The sequence below is a fragment of the Panonychus citri genome, unplaced genomic scaffold (assembly GCF_014898815.1).
Source record: "Panonychus citri isolate SS breed McGregor unplaced genomic scaffold, ASM1489881v1 Contig00097, whole genome shotgun sequence".
NCBI classification, from domain to species: domain Eukaryota; kingdom Metazoa; phylum Arthropoda; class Arachnida; order Trombidiformes; family Tetranychidae; genus Panonychus; species Panonychus citri.
In genome coordinates this window covers 339,319-346,985 of record NW_026515502.1, presented here as the reverse complement: position 1 = coordinate 346,985, position 7,667 = coordinate 339,319, and the positions used below count along the sequence as shown (strand labels likewise).

The 7,667-nt window shown below is 30.4% G+C and overlaps 1 pseudogene; it reads left to right on the top strand.

The window, feature by feature from the left end:
- Nucleotides 1–286: 286 nt before the first annotated feature.
- Nucleotides 287–5,020, top strand: LOC128388331 (nose resistant to fluoxetine protein 6-like; annotated as a pseudogene).
- The last annotated feature ends 2,647 nt before the right edge of the window (nucleotides 5,021–7,667 follow it).

Here is a 7,667-nt window from a genome sequence, read left to right as displayed (position 1 = left end):
ATCTCAATTAAACATTGATAATAATCTCACCATGAACTATCATCATATCAAGATTATCAATGATCTGGTACTTAATTATAAAGTATAATAATTGAGCCTAAATAGCCTAAGGTAAATTGTAATTACAACAGATCATGAGTGTTTTGAGTGAAGCAAGACTTGTTGGGTAAGTAAAAAGTTTCATGAAGATGACGATCATGATGATGATAAAATATGATGAGAGGGAGCAAATGATAAGGTGTGTAAAGTTCTGGATACGAGAAAAATAACCAGAATTCAGTTGAAACTTTTCATTTGAATTAAAATTCATCTTTAAACATTTAAACTCTGTTTTGATTCAGTCATTGGAATCATTTTCATGATTGAACATAATTGTGATTCAAGTGTTAGTTAAATCATCTTTTCTCTCATCTAATATTTAACAACAATTAACCACATAATATAACTGGATCAACAATGATTAACTTAACTGTGATAAGATTGTTTCAATTGTTACTACTGTTTATTTGTTGTAACTTATTTATTGGCGCTTCTTTTGTTTCAAAGTTAAACTCAACAATTGATTCCCCTTCAATTGAATCAATCAAGAGTAAACAATCAAATTTGATTAGATTGTTTAAAGATAAATCATTTTTCTGGTCATCGTTAGAGAAATTGGAAAATACTGATTCAGTTAATTACCTGGGTAATAAGACATCGACATCAACATGTTTTCAAAGTATTAAGTTAATTGTGCAAAAGTTTTACTCATCTGATCCAATTGGATTAAGAAGTAAGTTAACTCAAGACTATTTTTTAATTTGATTTAGCTCTTCTTGACAATTGGCTTTACAATTACTGTAAAATTGTAAATCATTGATTCATCTTGAGAATACTGTTAATGACCTGGAAATTTAAAGGACCAATTTAGGAAGAAGGAAATGATTTAAACTAAATTAATCTCAAGCAATTAATGTTTTTTGTCTTAATTGAGCTTTGACCAAGGTTATTAACGATTAACAAACGTTTGGTTCCTCAAACGATTCATGAAACTTTAATAAACGTTTTCCAATGTTAACGAATTGAAAGTTTGTCAGTTTCATGGTTAAAATTGTGCAATTGATTAAGTTTGTTAATTTTGTATCTTTATCGAAACTGGATCAATAATTTAGATTTTTTCTTCTAATTCTAGTGATTGATTCATCAGCAAGTTTTCCAAATGGTTTTCTCGATGGTACTTTAGCTGATTTCGGTGATTTTGATGAATGTCTTTCATTGAAATTCACATTACCATTAGATAGGAATCAGCAAATAACAATCAAGAACGACAATTAACTGGAAAACATTGTATGATTAAGGTAAAGCCGATTCTCGATAATGAGCAATACGAATCAATGAAAGGCTCTTGGATGGTCAAGAATAATTTTCCACTAAATATTGCAATTTGTATTCCAAGTACTTGTTCAGCTAGTGAGATTCAAAGCTTGCTCTCACATGGTAAGTTACTGTTGAGATTAATACAATTTAAACACAGAATCATTGAAAAAGCAACTTATTTATGTTTTCTTTCAATTTTCAGCTTTGTATTCATCATATCATATAACCGAAAAGCCTTATTGTGATGAACCTTTCCAATTACAACGATTTTTAAATGACCTTTCGATCGGACAATTGATTTCAATGTAAGTAGTTTTTCATGATTTTTGCTTCCCAAAAATCTTCAAGTTCATTGTACCTAAACGGAGTAAATTGTGATGAGGATGAAACGGGTAATGGATCTGATTCTAATATAAGACCGAAGGGCAAACTAGATATAAAAAAGTGAAAACTTTTCCATAAGAAGTTAATGTTTCCCAAACTCACTTATTCAACTAAACGTTCAGCAATCATTAATGACCAGAACTTTAATGACCATCAATTCAATCAATTTCATGCAAAGGTCATAGTAATGGTTTAACTGTATTAAGAGATTCAGAGATAATCAATTTTTGAATAAACATAATCTCATTAATTGCAGAATTCAATTTAATTTCCCCTGTAAATTTTTTTTCTTTTTTTGTCAAATGATAATGGCTATTGTTTTACTTTTTTGAAGACTGGTCATTAAAAGTGATTGTCAGAGCAATGACATTATCTTGATGATCTTTGGTCAATAATAATTATCGAATTGATTTGTTTTTCTTTTCTTTTGTTTTAGATTTTATATTCTTTTCATGACATCGATCGTTATCTTGGCGAGTATTTGGGATTTTTATTTACGTTTCAAGAAGCGAAAGTTAAACAAAGTGGCCTCAAATTTATCGGCAATCTCAGCGATTTTAGATTTACTATCAGCTGATAATGAAAGATTTAAAACACGGAAAAAGAGTATCGATTTGATGAGATTCGTTTGGGTTGTGATCATAATTACAGCTCATGCAGCTTTTTGTGGAATTGAACCAAGAATAATCTACAAAGTTGGTAAGTTTCTATGAAAATCAATTAATCGACAACTAATTAATCAAATCAATTAATGATTGGATACTAGCTCGATTGGATGTTGATCTACCGCTCTTTTTTGAACGATTTCACAATCAACCGCTTTTCAATGCTGCCGTAATTGAGGGTTTCTTTTACATCGGGTAAGTTAAATTAACAATTAACAATTACTCAAGAATCAATTTTAATTATCACTATTTGTTGACATTTACAGTGGGTTTGTGACTTATGTTTCCTTACACTCAATGCTGTTCAAAGGTACAGGATCATTAGCTGGATTTGCGATTAACCGATGGATGAGGTAAGTCTCTTGATTGTAAATGACAATTATCGTTTACAAGACGATATAACAATCAATTTTATTTAGATTTATGCCTGGGATGCTGAGCATTATGGCGATCGAACAAGTTTGGCCTTTACTAACAAACGGACCTATGGCGGCAGAGGTTCGCGAAAACATTTACTCCAATTGCGGGAAAAACTGGTGGAAAAATGTTCTTTTCATAAACAATTTCGATGGCCTCGTAAATATGGTAAGAACCGAAATGGCCAAGTGCGAATCGTTTTGTAATTTAAGTTGAAGAAAAAAAATCGATTTAATAAGAAAAATCTAATAATTCAGTTAATCCAACAGAACGAAACCAGTTTAGCTCTTGGCAATTGTATCTCTTTTAAATTTTGGAAAAAAAAGTTGAATGGAAGAGTTAAATTACCATTAGTGTTGCTATTCAATTCTGATCACTTTCTATTTGATTTAATCACTTTTCTAAATTTAGTTTTATCTTCTTTCAATCAACAAATAATAACCATAAAGCGGTATGAAGATTAATTATCAGAGATGAAATAATATCTTGTCATTAGATTTCCAAGGTTAATTGATTAATCAATGCTGATTAAAAATCAGAGATATAAAGATAGATTATGATGTCCACCCCTGGAGGGCAGTCAAATTGTATCAACAACTATTTCTTAGTCGCTTATTAGTGATATAAAAATAGCGATAAAATCAATTACGTTGAATACTGTGATGAAATTAACGGTGTTTGATACTTCAACTAGTCGATGTATCCTTGAGACTTATTAATATTAATAAATCTCATAATACATTCATATGAATTTGGGTGAAGCTTTTATATTAGTTAGTTAATTGTTAATGATTATTCTGGTTTTAAATTTTATTCACCATTTTCTATTAAGTGTCTAACCCATACTTGGTATGTGAGTGCTGATATTCAGCTCTTCTTGATTGGACTCGCTGTCATGGCCATTTTACGATTTAATCGGACCATTGGTATCTCTTTAATGTATTTCTTAATCATCTTGGGAATGGTTTTAACTGGATTAACTGCTTACTTTGAGAATCATATTCCAGCGATAGTATTAGCCAATAAAGATTGGTGGTAAGTTTACATTGATCACAATTAAAATGATATTCTTATCAATATTAATTATTTTCAGGGGTTTTCTTGACTTCATCGACTATTCATATTTACCAACGACACCTCATCTTACCTCTTATTTCATGGGTATTCTGGTTGGATATTATAACAAGAATGATATTCAGATATTGAATAAGGTAAATCATTAATCTTATTGAGTGTTAATTGTTGCTTTAACTTTTTTCTATTCTTATTAATTTTCATTATTTTTTTTAGACAATTCGATCAATTCTTTGGTTCTTCTGTCCAGTAATGTTCATTATAATTACATTTATGCCTTCGATTTGGAATACATTTAAAATAGAACCACAACAATATTATTCAGCACCAATCTATTTGACCTTTTACCGTTTCTTTTGGACATTATCATTTGCTTGGGGGATTTCAATTCTAACCAAATATGTTATCAAAGGTATTACACTTTCTCTTGAAATCGTGATTATTTCAAATTAACTAAATTACTAACTGAGCCTTATTCTTGTCAAGTTGTCTCATGCATGAAGGAAGCATCGGGAATGGTTAAGGCTCCACTTGCAAATAATAATTTAACAACTAGTTCGTTCAATGTGACCTCATTGATTCTTGGTGTGGCTCGAATGTACTTTTCAATATATTTGGTTCACTCGATTTACGTTCGTTGGTATTGGACATCATCAAGGCAGCTCTTCATCTATGATGCTTTTAATATCGTAAGTGGAGAATTAAGTCGACAGAGAACTTGATTATCCTTAATGAATCTTATTTTTCTCTTTACAGACTGAAAGAACGGTTCTTATGGTTGCTATGTCCATATTGAGTTCATTCTTTTTCTATGTTCTCTTTGAAGGGCCATTCGAAAACCTTAGGACAACCATCTTCAAGAAAACAATAGAATAAATAATTTTAATCTCAAATGAGCAGAATGTGATAATCTTGTTAATATGATCTATGATCAGAAATTTTACTCAGATCAATTTGTATTTCCCACCATGATCTACAAAGCTCGAACCAACTTTCATCATCCCATCAATGAATTTATAATAAAACACCATTTAAAGTCCAATTGAAATACAGATGACACTCAACTAAACGAAAGTTTGATCAATTGTAATTAAAGATGCACCGAGCATCGATTTTTTACCAGATCGATTTATTGTTTGGATTTCTTGGAAAAATCTATCAATTTCGATCTCTAAAATTCGCGGTTAAAAAAGCAGAGAATTTTTTTATTTTTCTTCACTCTATTTTTTATACCTGTTCCATAGGACAGGTGTATTGCTTAGTTTAGTTTAGTTAGAGCAAGAGAGGCTCAAAACTTGAGTTGTATGAGTTTGAGCGACTCAATTGTCATATCAAAAGATCAAGGTCATTCAGGTCATCGGTAAAATAACACGTTTCAAGGTCATCTGAAGGTAATCTAACAAATAAGAATATTCAGAGACACTACTGACAAGTTTTGAGGTTTCTATGAGCTTTGCTGTGCACTTTAAGATAAATTTATTGAATAGAATATTTTCAACAGTTATTCAATTAAACTGTGATATCTCAAGATCTGTGATAACAACGATCTCTGAATTCATTTATCAGGGTTGAAAAATGTAGATTCATCAGGTAAATTGTTGATTTTTTATTGTTGATATAGTTTATTGTTTTTTCGGTTGATCCGGTCAAATCATTGTAATGTGATCCACGCGGTCGAAGCATATTAAACGAGTTAACAAAATAATGCCAAATCATGGGCGTATTTAACGGGCGTTTGAACCAAAGTATACATAATTCAACTTGTTCTGGACGAACGAAACGATCAATTGGGCTGAATCATCAAAAGAAAATGTAAGTGATGAGTATTATAGTAATTTGAGTAAACTTGACCTTTTGGAGGTAACCAAATTATCAGTCTCAGCTTGGTCAATTGTTCCTGTTCAAACTGAACAGAATTGTTGGGTCCTTGTGGCTTTAAATTAAATTGAATTACGAAAGAAAATCTGTATTTGTGTTGCAACGCATTTACCAATAGATGGAGACATCAGAACAAATATCAACTTAAGTGAAGCTCTACTGTACTAAGGACATTAAAAAAAGGCGCTAAATATAAATTTAATGAATTACACATGCGATAAGAATTGGAACAAATACTTTTTTTGCTTTAGCAAAATAATCTTTCTCTTGCCTCTTTCTAATTTCTCAGGATCTGTCATTACAACAGGATGATTATATTAAAAATCGGCTTGAAGGTGATTTTATATTTTTCGAAATCGTTTTAATTGAAACTGATTCTTATTCAAGTGAAATAGAGGCTTTTACATTTTATCCTTTCAGAATTCAGTCAACTTTTCATTTGGATTGAGTTTCAACTCCAATAGTCATATGTTATATGTTCATCATAAAAATAATCATTATCATCATCAACATCATCATCTATCCACCTTCATGCTTCAGGATCAACATGCAGCATTTTACATTAAACTTCCGGTTTAAACTAAGGTCAATGGTAACAAAAGAAACTGATTCGAAAACAAGGAAAGACTCATTAGTAATCGAAAGAAAATTTTATCAACACAATAAACTCATTCTACTTTGTTCGTGTACATCGGAAGTTGATGTCGAATTTTTTTCCAACTTTTTTTTTCCTCGAATTTCATCTCGAGAATAAGTTTGTTACTCATCTTCTCCCAAAGACTTCACCTCTAATCCATTTAAGGGTTTTCTCTATTTCTCCATTTCTATTCTCATCTTGAATGATGATAAATCACAATCATGAGAATCTGAGTGATTACAATCAATCTGTTGGTGAAAATACTTGAGATAAGATTGAAATTGAATCTTAAGTATTCAAATGATCTCAAGAAAAGCGAGTAAACATTTTCGATGTTTGAATAAAAAGTAATCATATTTTTGCTACTTTTCATCTTTTTCACTCCTTTTACTCATGATATTTTCTGCCCATCAAAACGTAGCATTTGCTTGTTGAATTTGTCGTTATTTGTTAACAATGGTAAATGTTCAAAGGTTAAAATACCTCATCTTCATAAAGATATGAAGATAAAGCCAATGGTCATCACTGGGTTATCAGTCTGAGCATTTATTAATATAATCGCAACATCAGTGCTGATCTTATTATATTAATGAGAGTACAAGTATATGGAGAGATAGAAAGCTATTAACAGAATTTTGTCTTTTTTCTCAATCTAATCAAATTTTTAAATTCTATTCTAATCAAATGATATTCGATATGTTTTTATCCGTTCACTTTTTCATTTTATTCTCATGAATAACTACCATGACATGCATTCTGATGCGATAATGATTGCCTAATGATTCTGGTAATTCAAATGATTTACTGGGAAATTAATGTAAGCTTATTATTGTTTTACCAAGATTAGGTTGAAGTTTTCATGATAAACTAACAAATATCATTACCATTCTGATGGTTCTAATGCAATTGTCATCATAAATGCTAACAATAAGTATTATGTTGATTGGGTGTGATAATGAGCAAAATTATTATCAAAAGCTTGATAGGGAATCATCAATAGAAATCTTTGAATCACATTTTGCTTCTTAACTGTAATAATAATGATTGTCGTTTTATTTGACTCAATCATCACTAACTAAATTACACCATCTAAAAGCCTTTTGAATAGTTCATCAACATGCAATCTCATTGTCAGGGTATTCATTACACACTGATGAGTATTCATTAGATTTATGAAAATCAATTTATTAATATATTTACTTTAGTTGATGTCTATCATTACCTTGAAAGGGAATCATCTTCAAGAACCTGTGATA